Source organism: Canis lupus, chromosome 1 (genome assembly GCF_011100685.1).
Source record: "Canis lupus familiaris isolate Mischka breed German Shepherd chromosome 1, alternate assembly UU_Cfam_GSD_1.0, whole genome shotgun sequence".
NCBI classification, from domain to species: domain Eukaryota; kingdom Metazoa; phylum Chordata; class Mammalia; order Carnivora; family Canidae; genus Canis; species Canis lupus.
Genome location: NC_049222.1, coordinates 55,924,774 through 55,942,961, shown reverse-complemented (window position 1 = coordinate 55,942,961; position 18,188 = coordinate 55,924,774). Strand labels below are relative to the sequence as shown.

Below are 18,188 nucleotides of genomic sequence, written 5' to 3'. Positions count from 1 at the left end.
TGACTGCTGACACTCAACAGGAGGGCAAGTAGGTGAGTTCTCTTGAGTAAGAGATGCTTACTCTATAGCTATGCTATAACATAGCTGAGCGCAAATGGCCCAGCTTATGGGGAACCTCTGTAATTAATAGTGCTGTGCCTGAATTAGATCTGAGATCCCAAAAGTTGGTGGTCAGCAGAGTTTTGAAAATGAAAATTTTCAATACTGTCCGTGGGCATAATAGTACAGAGAGCTCCCCTCCCACCCTCCCCCTCTCCCACAATCCTGCTTTACATACCCTCTACCCTCTTTCTTCATCCCTGGGTTATTTTTAAGTCAAAGTCAGACATTATTTTATTTCATTCCTTTTTTTTTTTAAGATTTTATTTATTTATTCATGAGAGACACACAGAGAGAGAGAGGCAGAGACACAGACAGAAGAGAAGCAGGCTTCATGCAGGGAGCCTGATGTAGGACTTGATCCCGGGACTCCAGGATCATGCCCTGGGCTGAAGGCAGGTGCCAAACTGCTGAGCCACCCAGGGATCCCCTTATTTCATTCCTAAGAAAAGGACTGTTGGGGCACCTGGGTGGCTCAGCTGGTTGAGCAACCGACTCTTGCTTTCAGCTCAGGTCATAATCTCAGAGTCCTGAGATCAAGCCCTGCAATGGGCTCTATGCTCAGCACAGAGGCCGCTTGAAATTCTGTCTCTCCCTCTGTCCCTTTCCCTGCTCACACACATACATGTGGATGCTCTCACTTTCTCTCAAATAAATACAATCTATTTAAAAAAAAAAAAAGGAAAAAAGATAAGGGCTGTCAAAAATACATATCTTCCTAATATTATCATAACTTGAAGACAAACAATTACTCCTCAGCTGTCAACTAGCAACTCCTTGCTCACATTTCAGAGGATTTTTAAACCCGACCATTCCCTCAACCCATCCCTAGACACAGAATCAGGATCCAGAATCTGTGTATTTGACATCTCCCTGAGCGATTCTCAATAGATCTGATAACCATTGGCTTGGATGATCTTTTAGATCCTTTCTGACCTTGAGGCTATGGCTTTTCCAAGGTCATACATCTGAAAAGTCACACCTAAGTGAGACTATCTCCATCGTGTCACTGAACCAGTGTGGGGATCAATTCTGTGCATGTTATCCTAAGTGTTGGGATGAGAAAATAGTATGGGGGAAACAGTCAAATTCTCAAGTTTGAGGTCTATGTCTTAACACTAATTATAGGGCAATGAATAGATCCTTGCAGCTCTCTGAGACTCGGTTTCCTCTGGCCAAAAACAGACACCATGGTGGTGATTACCTGCCTGTCCACCGTACAGAGCTGTGACACAGTTCAAATTAACCTAAAGCCTAGAGTCCATGGCTATAGAGATGTTTTCATTCTAATTTGAACATTGGCACCATAGGAGTTAAAAAGGTAGAAAAGTTTGTTGTTTTTTTTTTTTTTTTTAATAGACTTGAAAGTGAGTGAAACAGCACAGAAGTATTCATGCTTATGGATGTGGAAAAAAGAAAAATTGCAAAATTTTAACTTTTTATGCATATTTTTAATTATTTAAAGATACTACATTAGAAATTCCATTTGTTCAGAACACTGCAGTAAGCCTCTAAAGCCCTGGGATGGTTTTAAGCAATAGAATGCCGTAATAAATATCTGACTGGGTGGTTGTTATTTTGGCTGTGTGTTATTATAATTGTTTTTATCTCAATGCAATGTCTGTCATTAATGACTGTGGTACATTACGTACTGTGAATTTTTAAACTGTAGTTCTATATGTGGGAGAAAACAAGTGCTCATCTATCCTTCCCAAATCACTTAGCCACCTTTCTGGTTGTTTCCATCTCCAAGACTCCAGGGTGTCTTGCTGCCAATCTCCTCCTTTCCCCTCTTTCCCGGACTACCACCCCCCAACCCACCCCCCGCCGCCTTCTCCAACACCCCACTCAAGGGCTTGTCACTCTGATCTTAGGGTTCTCCCTAACTCCCTCCTTTCCACTTCGCATCTCCCACTGGTCCCTAACCCTGGCTGTTGTGTGTACCCCCAGTGCCCTCCTGTGTTTTTGCTGCACTATCCCATCCCATCTTCCTAACACACTATAGCAATCGTGTTGTAGCTGCATTCACCCTAGATCACCCTCACATGCAGTCAGCCCAGCCCTGCTCGTTTTGTTAGCTTCGTTTCCTGTGATTTCACAGGTAAATTCCAGACAAATTGTTCCTCTCTCCATCTTACAAACTTGCTTCTGCTTCCCAGCCTCCCCAGTTTTGCTCACATCTTCCCTCCAGTGGGAATATCCCCTCTCGTATCCACCGGTTGAAATCCTCACCATCTCCCTAGACGTTCATGCTATTTACTGGTACTAAGCACACAGAATTTCACCTTCCACCCCTGTGATGTCAGGCGTGGCCATGCAGCTTATTAGGTTAATGAAATGGTGCAGAAGCAGTGTGTCACTTCTGGATGGAAGCATCTAAGAGCCAGTGAGTGCCCAAACAGCCCTGGTTTCCCTTGTCACAGTGCCTGGAAGTCTGAGTGGGAACGAGGAAGGGGTGGGCATAAAGTGAAGCAGCCCAGTCTCAGCCACAACCACCTCTGCAGGATCAGTGGGTCCCACGGTGGGTGGAATTTAGCACTGAAAAGTGGGGGCTGCTTACTACCATGGGACAACTTCCTCCACCACTGAAATGTTCCCCACTATCAGCAGCTGGAGGAGCACTCCTGCTGGACCCCCATGGCTCCTAGTCCCTCTGCAATCACACCCCAGGATGATGGAAAAACATAGACTTAGGGCAACATAGACCTGATATTGAATGTCACACTGTCATTGGCCATTCGTGGCCAAGTATCCTTCTAAAATCCAGTTTTCTTACCTAAGTATTCGGTAGGATGCTCAGGATTCTGAAAGATAAGCAAGCTGCATTCCTGCGATATTCAGCATTTAATGAGACCTGTCTTTCTCTCCCTTGTATTGCAAATGCACAAACCTGAATTTCAGAGAATAAGATTTATTTTTTTCTGCTATTTGTAGGGCAATTACAATACAACACAAATTCCTCTGTCTAATGTTTTCACCAAAGTATAATCTCATTTTTAAAATATTTTTTAAGATTTTTATTTTTAAGTAATCTCTATGCTCGACATGAGCTTGAACTCATAATCTTGAGATCAAGAGTTGCATGGATGGTCCACTGTCTGAGCCAGCGGGATGCCCCCAATATCTTTTAAAGTAAGGCAGAGATACATATTTCTTTTTCAGGTACTTAACAAGGCAAAACATAACTGTATAATTAAATAACTTAAATTATTATGTAGTAATATTCTTGTCTTTCTAAAACAAATTTTAGGTGGAATTTTCACAAGACAAGTCTATTTAAAAATAATTATCAACAAGTAAAAAATAATAGAATAAATTTTTTTTGTTATTCAAATATGTCTCTAATTACCTTTGACCTGAGTATTTTGAAATATATGACAATTTTTTATTTCAGGGGGTTTATTTGTGCAATGCAAATTTGCATAAGTATTAAGGATGAAATGAATAAATTTACTGTTGTTATAGAATAACTTACATTGTAGACTAGCTGAGAGCATTTTGTTGTTTAGATACTAAATTCTTTAAAATAATTACGTATTAATAGGTACTGAAACCATGACGCTTTCACTAGGGTAGCATAAAGCCTTAATGTGGTTAGAAATACATTATTAGCAAAAGATTATTAGGTACTATGTAATTTCAATAATTCATGGTTGCAATTTCCATGAGAAACTTAAGACATCATTAGCATCTTTTAAAACATTAATCTCAGCAGCGACTTTTGGGAGAATTTTCTATGATTTTATAGTTCCATTTGGATTGGGAGGCCAGAAATTGACCCTTTTGGTTCAATAATAGGATTTTTTTCAAGGAGGAATTTTTAACTTATTTTTCCACAGTCATTAAGTAAGGAAGACAAGACTATAGTTTGAATTTCAATTTATGAATATAGTCAACTGGCAATAGAGTAAAAAATAAAATCTTTAAAGGATCTGTAGTCCAGAGTATACATAGCAAAGTAACAGATAATGCCCAATTTTGAGTGAGATAATTATGTTCTAGCCAAAAACTATTTCTTTAAATATAAAAATTCATGAAGAGCTGATAATTCAAAGCTAATGACAAAATGTTATTACTTTTTTTTTAGTTTAATAATGTGATTTATATGAAGTGGCAAAGCAGGGTGAGTTCCATCTTTAAAAAGGCACATTCTAAACAATTCTAGTCTTGTATGATTTTCTACACCATAAATCCACATTTTCACAAGTGACCTTTATTTCCAAGGTCATGTAGACTATGGATTAATATGAACAAAGGTTAATATTTTAAGCCAGGGATCAGCGAACTATGGCCTGTGGGCCAGATCCAGCCTGCCTTTTGTTTTTAAATGGTTGAAAAAAAATGAGAGGAGACACACGACAAAATGCTAATTATAAAGCCTGGATGTATACAGTATTAGCTAATAAGCAGGGATAAAGTTATAGAAGTAAAAAAAGAGTAAGTGTCTACTTCTCCTCAGCTAAGACTTGATTTCACTGCACTTGCCTTGTTGAAAACAAAAAGATGTCAGACTTCACAGCTTTTCTGGGAGGGCAATGATAATTAGCCCAGAAGAAAGTGTTTTAGTCCAAAATGAGATTCTCATGGTTTTCAACTGGCGATCCAAGAATTCAATAAGGTATTTGTAATTATTTGTAATTATTTGTATTTGTAATCAGAACTCATTCTGAAAGATCCAGCAACATACCTATATGAGAAGCCCCAACATATTTGTAGGATTTTATAAACAAGGTATTAGTCAAGAATCAACCCCAGACTAGGGCCCTGAGGAGACAGGTAGGGGCAACAGCTGAATTACTATTGTTTAGTTTACAACTGCATTTACTTAGATTGAAATAGACCATAGCTGTGTATCAGTTCCATGTATGTTGGGGAAAAGCACAGTGATGGATTATTAGTGTCCTGGGAGGAGCGCATGGAGCACGGGGCAGGAATTTGACCACATAGAAGTGAAAGCCCAGACCACACTTACCTGGGCATTCTGCCTTCAGGTGAGAAGATGGTACAACAGCATTGGAAATCCCGGTTTGTACCCTCTGTTTCCCTGTCGCTTCCTTCCCAAGAAGCCAGATCAACCACTGTGCTAGGAAATATTCTCTTTGACCTCTTGTTGCTACATCATTGTTTCTCTGAATATAGGACCCTACTGGTGTTTGTTACTTTTATGTTTAAGTCATTTAAGTGTACGGCTTAATGCAACACAAACATAGCAGTTCATAAAAATAAAACAATATCTTAACATCCCAGCGGCCCCACTTAGGTCTCTTCTCAGTGAGTCCCTTTCATTCCTTGTCAACATTCAACACTTTCCTGATACCTAATATCACAGGTTAATTTGTCATGTTCCTGAAGTGTGTAAAAACAGAATCAAAGCGTGTGTGTGTGTGTGTGTGTGTGTGTGTGAGGGGGGTGTCAGGATTCATCAATTTAGTTGTGTGTGGTGGCTTTTCCGTATTAATTGCTGGACACAATATCATGGTAGGATTGTGCAGTAATTTCCATGGTTAGCAAGCATTTCCATGATTGGCGACTCTGGGCCATTGAAAATGGCACGGCTCTGAACAGTGTTGTAGGAGTCTTTCGGGGCACCATGAGGAAGCACATGGGCTGGGTGTGTGCTGCTGTGCACCGTGACTAGGGTAGAAGGCACATGAGCACACATTGCCCATGCCTGGATCACTGCATGCCCCACCAGCACAGGAATAGGCCTTTGGGAGGTTTGGTCCATCTGTAGCCATTCTGGTGTCCGTGTGGCAATATTTCATTATTTTAATTTTTGTTTTTATGAGAATGACCATGTTTTCACACCTATATGGACCATTTGGATATCCTATTTTGTGAAGTGCCTCTTGAAGTCTTTTGCTTATTTTTCTGTTCTGTCATATGTCTTTTCTTGATTGGTTTGTGGGAACTGGTAACATGTCCTGGGTATAAATTTTCTATCTGGTATGTGACCACTCTGCTGCTCTGCAGTGTGCCTTTCCACTCTCTTAGTAGCATCTTTTATGCTTAACTTTTGAGTTATTTTCAACTTTAAGATAGCCTACTGTATGCCCCTTCCCTTTTATGTCTCATCTGGGAAGTTGTCTCCATTCCTCGACTATAGAGGTTCTCTCTTTATAATAAATGTTGATATCTGGTAGACTAAGCTCTTCCATGGTTGTTTTTTTTTTTTTTAAGATTTTATTTATTTATTCATGAGAGACACAGAGATAGAGAGAGGCCGAGACATAGGCAGAGGGAGAAGCAAGCTCCATGCAGGGAGCCCGTTGTGGGACTCAATCCCAGGACTCCAGGATCATGCCCTGGACCGAAGGCAGATGCTTAACTGCTGAGCCACCCAGACATCCCCCACTGTGTTCTTTTTATTTAAAGATCATCTTGGCTTTACTTGATCCTTTGTGTCTACATGTAGATTTTATAATCAGATTGTCAATTACCACAAAAAAATGCAGTTGAGATTTTTATTAGCACGGCGTTGGATTTATAGACCAATTTGGGGAAGAATTGATATATTTGTAACAAAACATTTCTAATCCATGTACATGGTATATCCTCCCAACCATCTTTAATTTTTCTTAATACAGTTTTCTCTTGTGTAGCCCTTGTGAATCTTCTTTTTAGATTTAATCTTAAATATTTGACTTTTTATGCTACTGTAAATGGTGTATATGTAACGTTTTATTTTCCAACTGTTTATTGCTATTGCATAGATACATAATTGATTATAAAATAGTTACTTTGTGTTTAACACCATTGCTAAACTCAGTTATCCCTGCTAATAATTTTGGTTTCTACATGCACAGTCATATCATTTGCATATCATGACAACTTTATTACTTTTCCAGCCCTTATATCTGTATTGAATTGACTGTGCTGAATAAAGGTGATATCAAAAACTTGTTTACTTTCTTATCTCAGATTGAAAGGTTTCAACATTTCATTATTAATTTGTCATAATTATATAATATAATATTTGTCATATAATATTTGTCATAATATTGATATTCTGCTCTATTTCTACTTAAAAAAAAAAAAAAAGCTCTTAGCAACCAGGAATGGAGTGGTACTCCTTTATTATGGTGAGGGGTATTTTATTTTATTTTTTTAGATTTTGTTTATTTGAGAGAGAGAAAGAGAGACTGCAACTGGTAGAGAGGGAGAAGCAGGCTACCCATTGAGCAAGGTACCTGATACAGGGCTTGATCCCAGGACCCTGGGATCATGACCTGAGCCAAAGGCAAACAATTAACCAACTGAGCCACCCAGGTGTCCCATTCTAAGAGCTTTTCTTTTTAAATCATAAATGGATTTAAGTTCTTTCAGATGCCTTTTCTTTATTAATTCTATAATCATATAATTTTCTTCTTAAAAAATATTATTACTATGCTATTCTCAGGAGTGAGCCCTAAATTTTGTGATGTGTTATCCTTTTTATACATTGATATATTTGCTTTGCTAATATTTTATATGTAAATATTAATACATATGCATGAGGAAGATCAGCCTATCATTTTGTCCCTTATATTGTCCTTGTTAGATTTTGATGTCAAAGTTATGCCAGTTTCAGAAAAATTATTGGGAGTTTTCCCCTTCATCTCTTCTCTGATTTTCCCAATCCCCCAAGAATCTGATAGGATTTACTTGGGCCTAGAGATTTTGTTTTGGGGGGTGGTGAGGAGGGTTAAATATAGCTACAGTTCCTCTAATGTTATAGAACTACTTGAATTTTCCATTTCTTCTTGTGTCAGCATTGGCAAGCTTCATTTTTCTGAAATTACATTCAATTCATCTAAATTTTCAAATTTATTTGCATGAAGCTGTTCAGGATATCATTTTAAAAAGGCTACAATATATATGAGACCTATAGTGATGTCTCTCACTTCATTCCTGATATAGATTATTTGTGCCTAGAGGTTTTTCAGTTCATTAATCTTTTCAAAGGGCCAAGTCTTGGTTTTATTGATTGGCATGTGAGAGCCATGAAATTATAGGAAAGGCAGGTGTCTGGTTGAGCGCTCTAAGTGGACAGTGGGCTGTCTATATGTACCCATACTCCTGCAGAAGTTCAACAGCTTTTTCTAGTAACAGCTTTGTTGAGATAATTCACTTACCATAAAATTCACCTTTCAAGGTGTACAGCCAGTGGTTTTTAGTATATTCTGAGTCGTGCAATCATCACCCTCTTTAATTTCAGAACATTTTCTTCACCCCGAGAAGGAACTTTGTACCTATTAGGTGTCACTCCCCAGTTTGCCCCAAACCTTGCAGCCCTGGTTAACCAATCATCTTTCTGTTTCTACTTCTATGCTCATTCTGACATTTCACATAAAAAGAATCACACAATATGTGGCCTTTTGTGATTGCTTCTTTCACTTAATATAATATTTTCAAGGTTTGTCTGTTGTAGAACAACTTTTTTTCTAAATGAAAAAAATTAGCACACAAGTTCTGTATGATCAAAATATAACCATTACTATTGCACAACGTAGACTTAGTTATCACTACCTTATATGCTTAAAACGGTGCTAATGTTGTGCCCAAGATTGCGAATCCGAGAAACCACCAAGGAGCCCACACGGATGCAAGTGCACGAGGGTTTATTTACAAGCTCGAGCTTGGGTCCAAGTGTACCCGACACAACGGAGCAGGGACTTGGACCCTGAAGTGGGTTACAGCTGGGTTTTTTATAGGCTGGTCTAGGGGATTTTCAGAAGGGGTGGAAGAATTTCTCCAAGTTCTGTTTACATTCTGATGTGGGCTTTCAAGGGCATTGAGCTCTGTTCTCTCATTCTAATATGAGACTTTCTACCATGGGCGTGGGCTCTGTTGTCTTTCTGATATGGGATTACCTGCCGAGGACATTGAGGACATTCTGCAGTTTTTCCCATAAAGGTCAGGTCTTATTCACAGGGGCCTAAGATGGCTGTACTTGTGCTAATGCTAAACTTAGGTAGGATGGCCTTAATTTTTCTTGGCCTCCACACTAATTATAATGAATTTTATAGATTAAAGCATTCTCATCTTAGTTCATCTGGCTGAAAGGAAAAAGTCAAGGATAATGTTGTACAATAAATATTTCCAAAATATACTCTTAGTCAATAAAAAGTTATTCCTGGATTGTTAAATATAATTTTTAAAATCAGGTAAGTTATTTTTGTCATATATGATTATTAAATTCAAAAGTTAGTTAAAAGTAGAATATAGCATATCTTGTTTTCTTTTTTCTTATCTTGCTTTTCTATACAAATTAAGAATGTAAAACTACACAGCTAATTTAGGAAGATTTAATTTGGAAACATTTATGTTTGAGTTTTATTCAACTGAAATCTGGAAGGAAGTATTTACAAAGCATATATCTGGGAGGGGAGAAAAAAAGAATTAAATGGATATGTGTGGTTCATTGTATGTTAATTATACCTCAATAAAGTTAGAGGAAAAAGATTCTACTTATCTGCAACCCAGATCACGTTATATATATAGCAAATGTCGTGTGCTTGGTCAGAGTGGTTTCCTGTTGTGGTTTTCACTTCTTGAGGTGGTTGGACTCAGGAAAACTCTGTCTACATTTTTCTTTCTGATCCCTTTTAAGACATTTAATTTTGGCAGCTTTGCTTCTTTTTTGAAAAAAATGGGCGTGTACAGCATAAACATTGTAGAAGTAAATCAGAGTAATCAACACTGGGAATAAAACCATGCATTTCAACCGTGTAAAATCTTTTGTCATGTCTAAAAATAAGCTATAGTTCTTTTAAGTTTATATACAACTTTAAAAAAAAGTTTCCTGGTTTTTAAAAAAAATCCTGTAGAAATGCACATATCACAATGACATAAAATTTGACTTATAAATCCATCAATTTATAACAGTGACTTATAAGCCTTATTAATTATAAAAATTAATCCAGTTAAAATTAAAATTAACTGGATTAATTTTTAGGTTATATTACCAAATTATCAAAATTTATTCATATAGTATTATTGGCTTTACAAGAAAGAAAACTGTACAGTGAGCCCAAATTCAGGTGCCACCCACTGCGGCGTTAAAAGTCACATGGTCCAAAGAGGTGGTCTATCAAGGGGACAGAGGTGGTTCCTGCTTTCCTTGCATCCCAGAGCTGGGAATGAACCCTCTAAGGATGTCCCTTAAACATGCAAAAATGCTGATTCTACTGCTGGTTTACTTCTACCTTTGTGTTCTACTTTTGAAAAATGCAGGATGATAATGCTAGGCACAGTTAAAAGGATTGACAATAATAGACCTGTCATTGAAATGTTAAACATTCCAGATATAAGCATGGTAAATTCAGAGTTTTGGTAATAATGCCTTTTATATATTGGTTAACTCTGCTCTCAGGTGGGAAGAATGCTATCCAGCTGTATGATAAAGAGATTAGCTTAGAATCAGACCCACCTAGATGTGAATCCTGATTCATCAGCTTGATAAGCTCTATGACCTTGAGCAAGTCCGTAGCCATTTCAAGTGGTGAATTTACGAATCTGTGATAAATGGAATTATACTGTCCACTGTTGGGAGGCAAAGCTCCATGGGCCTCTGGTTTTCTGCGTGCTTTGTTACAACTACCTTGCCCAGGGTGGTGATAGAGCAAACAGCCTTGGGAGACAGAGAGTGTTGTCTCTTATCTGCAAGGGACAGATTTTTTCACTATCCTGTGCAATAAAGATAATGTCTCCTGTGGGGCAAAGAGTAGGTTATAAAAGACAGAATTCCTAGGCATGGAGCTAGCTGTCAGTAGCGGCACCGACCCACTGCCTGTGCAGCGTCTCCCAAGATCCCATAGCACCCCAGGGGGTAGTGATGGATGTGAAACGCCTGTTGCCTGCTTTGCTGGGAGCAGCAGAGCCCTTTGTCTCTGAGCCAGGAGGCTTTGTCTTCTGCCAGCATCTTCGGACACCGTGGCAGGCTAACCTGTTACTTGCAAGAAAGGGTGAGCTCCCCACATGCTTCCCATGGTCATTGTTGTAAAGTTTGGAGGAGGTGCTAGATCACCTTAGCAAATGCTAGCCTCTCAAAAGTATGCTTCCCTCCTGACATCGACTTCTATAAATTGTAAATATTTGTCAACCAATCAATCATTACTTTTTTATTAGGTTTCAGTTGGTTCTTATATCTAAAGAGCACATTCTGAAGATATCTATGGGACAAACAGCCAGATGAAAAGTAAATACAGATTTCTGCATTTTTCTCTTTTCAAGTGAACTAGTTAGATACTTCTAAATGATAGACTAAAACTTACACTTTTGTGTAGGTTGCTACAGTATTTGGCATTAGTGAGTATTTAAAATCTTATCCATCAAAGGCACACTGTACAGTATAGCAAACGTTTTTAAGAAAAAAGATGCTACCAAAGAATGTCTATTGCTCATCATTCCGTCTTACTATGTTTTCTTTTTTTTAAAGATTTATTTATTTGAGAGAGAAAGACAGGAAGAGAGCGCATGTGTAGGGGGAAGGGGCAGAGAGAGAATCTCAAGCAGACTCTACACTGAACATGGAACCTGACGTGGGGCTCAATCTCATGACCCTGAAGTCACGACCTGAGCCAAAACCAAGAGTCAGATGCTTAACGGACTGTGCCACCCAGGTGTCCCCCTTATGATGTTTTCTGATTATAGTTTGCAGGAAATAGAAGACTATGACCGGATAATGAAGAGAAGATGAAATAAATACCATTCTCACAGAGAGATACAAATCAGCGAGCTGATTTATGGAGCTATGACACAGTAGTAACGATGATGCATTATTTTTCAATAACAAATTCTACCCTGAGGCTGGCAAATACTGTTATATTCTCTTATGTTTCCAGTTCTTATTTGAAGAAAGAGCAGAATCCCTTTAATTTTTATATTCTCTTCCTCACATATTGGACGTCTGCCAATATCAGATATTGATCACGCGTGGTAACGTTACTACTCCTACAAGAGTTTACAGTGTTTAAAAATTCTTACCAGAGCTTCTTGTAGAAATTTCAAAGGGAAATAATGAGATATTAAACCATAGCACTTCTTCTTTGTCAAAACATTTTATTGTAACTTCTGTTTAAGGAAAGCATCCAAACCACCACACTCTCCTTAATATTCAGTTTCACTGAAACATGGCTTTATAGTGTGTTTCTGGAAATGTTCTTATAAGCCCTGCTCCCAGAAGATGTGTCCTTGGGTGTGATTTGCAGTCTGTTCTGTTGGTGAAGATTTGAGTTTCTCTGTGTGATGGATTTCCCCAACAAAACCCGCTGCTCCTGTACCTGTTTACATTTATGATGGTTACGGTTTGTTGCTGGGGATTAAACCATAGGAACACAAAATGTAAAGCATGTTTGTTAGCTAAGAGGAATGGTTTCCTGTGCTGCCTAGCCGAAACAGATGAGAAGTGCCTGCTGGAGGCGGACTGGGATGGCTTACCCACCTGCCCTGAGCTGAGATCCTGTATGAACGTTGCTTCCTTTCCAAATGCTTCAGGTGCTGGTGTGGGAAGCTCTGCAGGACACGTTCCTCGACTTGGGCCAGTTACCCGGTTGTTTTGTCCACACCTCTGATGCTGTCCTCACCTGTAACTCTGCTCCCTAACAATTGCGTCAAAATCAAGCAGAAGGACAGCATGTGGCAGCCGCTGGAGCTTTGCTTTCTGCCCCCTCTTCTGACCCCACACACCTTCCTAACTTCACACGCAGCTCTGGGTTCGCTGGGTGATGTGTTGAAGCAGGGGAAGGCCATGTTTAAGGAGCTCTGCTTATTTTTTTCCTTCCCTTAATTGATTTTCCTTTTGTTGCTGAGCAAGTGTCCAGAGGAAGAGAGACCACAGGGTCTCTGCTGCTCTTGAAACATGGGGTCCCCCTTCCAGGGGCCAGGGCCTGAGGACTTCACGTTTCGGGGCAGGACTGCAGGGAGGAGCAGCCACAGCATGTCCCTGGTTTCCTCCTCAATCTGCCGGCAAGGAGCAGGCTGGTTGTGGCGGCCAGTTAAGGACTGGATTGACATTGGGGGGCCCACCCGAAGCCGGTGAGGGGAGAAGTCGGGGTAAGGACTCCCAGGTGAGGGAAGAGGTCAGGGATAAGGACCCCCGGGTGAGGGAAGAGGTCGGGGGTAAGGACCCCCGGGTGAGGGAAGGGGTCGGGGGTAGGGACCCCCGGGTGAGGGAAGGGGTCGGGGGTAGGGACCCCCGGGTGAGGGAAGGGGTCGGGGGTAGGGACCCCCGGGTGAGGGAAGGGGTCGGGGGTAGGGACCCCCGGGTGAGGGAAGGGGTCGGGGGTAAGGACCCCCGGGTGAGGGAAGGGGTCGGGGGTAGGGACCCCCGGGTGAGGGAAGGGGTCGGGGGTAGGGACCCCCGGGTGAGGGAAGGGGTCGGGGGTAGGGACCCCCGGGTGAGGGAAGGGGTCGGGGGTAAGGACCCCCGGGTGAGGGAAGGGGTCGGGGGTAGGGACCCCCGGGTGAGGGAAGGGGTCGGGGGTAGGGACCCCCGGGTGAGGGAAGGGGTCGGGGGTAGGGACCCCCGGGTGAGGGAAGGGGTCGGGGGTAGGGACCCCCGGGTGAGGGAAGGTGAGGGAAGGGGTCGGGGGTAGGGACCCCCGGGTGAGGGAAGGGGTCGGGGGTAGGGACCCCCGGGTGAGGGAAGGGGTCGGGGGTAGGGACCCCCGGGTGAGGGAAGGGGTCGGGGGTAGGGACCCCCGGGTGAGGGAAGGGGTCGGGGGTAGGGACCCCCGGGTGAGGGAAGGGGTCGGGGGTAGGGACCCCCGGGTGAGGGAAGGGGTCGGGGGTAGGGACCCCCGGGTGAGGGAAGAGGTCCGGGGTAGGGAGGTAGCGAGTGTGTGTCCGCTTCTGTCAGGCCCATGGCCGCGGCCCAGGTCTGTGGCTGGGGCTCCCTCCAGCACTCGGTTCCTAGGCGTCCACAGGAGCTTGGTTGAGCGTGGCTCACACACCGCGCAGTTCACCTGTCTCAGGTGTTGCTCCCAGGGCTTGGGCACAGGCGCAGCCCCAGGCGGCTGCCTCTCACCTCGGGAGCAGGGGCCTCAGCCCGACGAGGCGCCCAGGCCCTGGAGCCCCGAGGGCCGCCGATCCACACGCTCTCCACAGAGGAAGCTCATCAAACAGTCCCGCAACACCTCACCCTGCTTTCGGGGCCACTAACCCAGCTCACACCGTGGAATCGTCCCCCGTAAGGCTCTTAGGTTCGAGCCCCGGGTGTGCCTCCTTTTCAGTGGGGACCCCAGTGACTGGGAGCAGGTGGGAGATGCCGTGACCCAAGCAGAGGCGGCCCTTCGCCTGACGGGAGCAGCCCCCTGCCGTGGGCGGCGCAGGCCTCCGGGAGTGTCCACCTGGCAGCGGGGAGCGACGGCCCGTGTAGGGACGTGGGCGGGTGGGAGAAGAGAAGCCTGCAGAGGACGGTGGCGGAGACGGAGAAGACAGTCCAGACACCTTTCAGGGATGAGAGGAAGGAGGCCAGGCAGCGCCATCGGCTGTGCTCATCTGTCAGGAAGCAAGAGTCTCCTGGCGGGGGGATGGTGAGTCACATGTCAGCTTTCCGAAACGTGAATGAAAGGGAGGAAGTAGAAACAGGAAGGGTCATGTCTCTGTCAGGAGGTTTGCTGGTGACGGCGGCAGAGCCGGGAACGCAGAGTGGGAGGGACGAAACATGCTGGTGTTGGGGACGGAGCCGGTCAGGGGAGAGGAGAGCCAGGGCGAGGAGGCCTGGTGTACCAGGGCACTGCTCTGCTTCCCCTTGTTGCCATGGCCGCTGGGAGCCTCAATGCAGAGCCTGGAGCCACAGTGTGGAGCCAGGGGCCTGGGTGCAGAGCCCAGGGGCCTGGGTGCCGAGCCAGGACCTGAGGGGCCTGGGCAGAGCCCAGGAGCCTGGGTGCTGAGTTGGGTAGGCCTGAATGCAGAGCCTAGAAGGCCTTGGTGCTGAGCCGGGAGCTGGGGGTCCTGGGTACAGAGCCCAGGGGCCTGGGTACTGAGCTGAGTAGGACTGGGTGCAGAGCCTAGGAGGCCTAGGTGCTGAGCTGGGTAGGAGTGGGCACAGACTCAGGGGGCCTGGTAACAGAGCTAGGATGTGGGGTGGCCTGAGTGCAGAGCTGGAGGGGGCTGGGTATGGAGCTGAGGGGCCCGATATCAGAGCTCAGGAGCCTGAGGGCAGAGCCTGGGCAGGAGGCGGCTGGGCACGGAACTGGGGATCCTGAGTGTAGAGCTGGGGCAGGTGGTGGCCTGGGTGCAGAGCTGGGGGGCCTGGGTGCAGAGCCGGGGCAGGGCTGGCTGGGTGCGGACCCCTTTGGGGCCGACAGCATGGTGGCCGCGGCCCTGGCGTTCCCAGTCTGCCCTTCCCCTGGCTCTCGTCCCTGTCCTGAAGTTGTTTTCACTTTCTGTCATTACTCACCCTTGTGTTTCATAGTCCACAAGATAAGGTTTGAAATCTTAAAGGAAAACACAGCAAGAAGCGTGAGGAAGACAAAGAGACTCCAGAAAGCAAACCCACAAAAGGTTCCAGTAATGGGAACTGGAGCCCCTGCTTCAGGGGAAGGCTCCCAGCCTTCTCTCAGACCAGGAGCTCGGGGGGACATGACGATCCCCAAACTTCCTGTCTTAACAAAGGTACAGAATCGCACACACACAAAGGGTAAGCTGTCATCTGCTTAAGAACGCAAAGTCTCACATATTACAAACCATTTCAAATGGTTTTAAAAATATTAACCTTTAAGTAAGGAGTAAATTTCCATCATTTAGAAAAATAAATTCTATGAAACTCTTCACTCTCCAATAATGTCAACCAAGTAAAGGGTCAGGACAGAGTTAGAGGAACAACGGGTTTGCAGAGGTTGCAGGAGGCATCGTGCCCACTGGCTGGCGGTGCCTGGCCTACCCGACCCCCCTCTGTAAAAACTGATTTTGTTTTGGAATGCACTAGAATGTTCCTTCAGCTACAAGCTGGGTTGAACAACGAGGCCAACTTGAAGAATGTCTGGCTCGGTTCAGTTTGTTACTGTAAATAACATAGGCTAATGTGCTGGAAACAAATGTCCCAAACCTCAGTACTCCTGCCTCCGGGGAATAGTAGGTCCAAGCGTGGAACCCAACGTTGGGAGCCTCCAGTGGGCACCATGCAGTGGAAGCCCTGCCGTCCCTGCAGGCTGTTGTCTGGCTGTCCCCTCACTGTCTCCTCTGCTCTGATTTTTCTTGCTCCCATTTCTGGGTGGCTTATTTCTGGTCTGTAATATAAATGTTTCCATACCCGTGCCCACACCTCCTTGGCTCAGTCCTCATGGCCCCTTGTGTGGTGCTAGGCATACTTTGGGCATCTAATCAATACTGGAAGGTGAGCGTTGATGAGCTGCACAGCGCTGGCCTGGCCTGTTTGAGCTACTACCTCTTTTTCCCTCCCTAGCCCACTGCCGCTCCCTGTGTCACTACTCCCTGCATGGCTGGGAGCCTTCCCCTGAAGCAGAGGAAGACACCTGGCCATGTTAAGGAGGAGACACCGTGTTGGCAGCAGTGTGGCCAGGGTCGCGGTCCATAAGGCTCCGAGAGCTTATGAGGGGGACCAGGCCGCCGGCTGGAGAAACAGCACCTGTTCTCAACCACTTTGCTGAGCTGCTGGATGGTGTCAGGACGTGCTGGCCTGTGTCAGCTCCGGGAGACGTCACTGTCCTGATGTGTCCCCTCTGAACGACTGGGACATCCTCAAGCCCATCACATACGGAAGCTTCCTCAGAGCTAAGGTCACCCCTAGGGCATGGAGCAGGGCTCGAGGTGTCACACTCCAAAGATGAAGGAAGCCCAGTTACTCAGTGGAGCCATGTCCTTCCAGAGCAAACTCACACGCTGACACAGGTAGACATGGAATAATTGTGCCCCAACTGCACACTCCCTCCCGACGGCTTACACAAACAGGTTCACATCAGAGCACAAACATTGCGGTTTGAGCACAAACTAGGTTTGAGTTCTACTTCACCTGGGTGTTAAAAATCACTCAACCTGTGGAAGTTTCATTTACTCCCCAAAGGTTTTTCCCTTTTCAGCAATCAATATGATCATTTTGCTTACTAGTCAAACCCACATTCTTCTACAGCTTTGTACTGGGCGGGGGGTGGGGGGGGGGTGGGGGGGAAGACCCAGTGCTCAATACTTGGCACTTCACAAACCACCTTTATGTTTCTCCCGTTGGGCGTCAAGACCTCTGATGCCAGCCCCGAGGCTCTGTCACTGTTACCACTTTACCAACAGGATGCTCGGGGACGGAGTGCCAGTGCAGCTGGCCAGGCCTGGTGGCTCTTGGCTGGCATGAAGATCCAGCCCCAGATGCCCTGCACCGAAAACCAAGGCAACGCATGAGCAGTGTGAGATGAGGCCACAGTGGTGATGCCAAGCTCTTTCTAGTTTATAGGACTGCAAACACTTCATGGCTTATCATTGAGGAACATTCCAGAATTTCTTCACCAAGGTCAATGTCACGGAGCAGCACAGCTTAGGAAACCTCAGAGTCCATGTCTGCCACCCCAGCTCCACCCCCATCGCCCCGTCCTCCTGCTGAGGGAGCAGCGACAGTCGGCGTCACTCACTCCACTCACTCCCTTCTTCAGACAGCGAGGTGTCCCAAGCCGAGTGGCACAGGCTGTTCTGTGTGGGTTCAAACCATTGCTTTGCACTCAAGCCAACCCTGAACACCGTCCCATGTGATTGTATCCCCAGCATGTGGCAGTCAGTGGGAGACCCAGGCCCTGCCTCTAGAGTTTCAGTCAGTGGGGTCTGGGTCCCTCAGCAGTTCCTGGAACCTTCCAGAATGGGCAACTTAACCATCTTCCCCTGTGTCAGGCAGCACCGCCACAGGGCCACTATGGAACATGTCTTCTGTTCCCCTCGGTAACGGATATGCCCTGATCTGGAATGTGCATGCTTGCCGTGGACTGTCCTCTCTGGCTCGAGAACCGGGGACACCAGGGGCACCACCCGCTGACCGTGTGCCCATGTCCATGTACATCTCCACCCCAGCGGACGTTAGCTGGCTCCTACCAGAGCCTGAGGGCCCCTGGCTCGATGGGCCCATGGGCTTCCAATGTGGGCAGGTGCTGCTCATCCTTAGCAGC

General features: G+C 45.0%; 1 long non-coding RNA gene across 1 annotated transcript; it reads left to right on the top strand.

Moving 5' to 3' along the window:
* The first annotated feature begins 13,908 nt into the window (after positions 1 to 13,908).
* Positions 13,909 to 17,955, top strand: LOC111095989. Its single transcript, XR_005353804.1, has 5 exons — positions 13,909 to 14,282; positions 14,537 to 14,615; positions 15,500 to 15,699; positions 16,490 to 16,935; positions 17,329 to 17,955. It is a non-coding gene; the product is annotated as an uncharacterized LOC111095989 (long non-coding RNA).
* Positions 17,956 to 18,188: the final 233 nt, after the last annotated feature.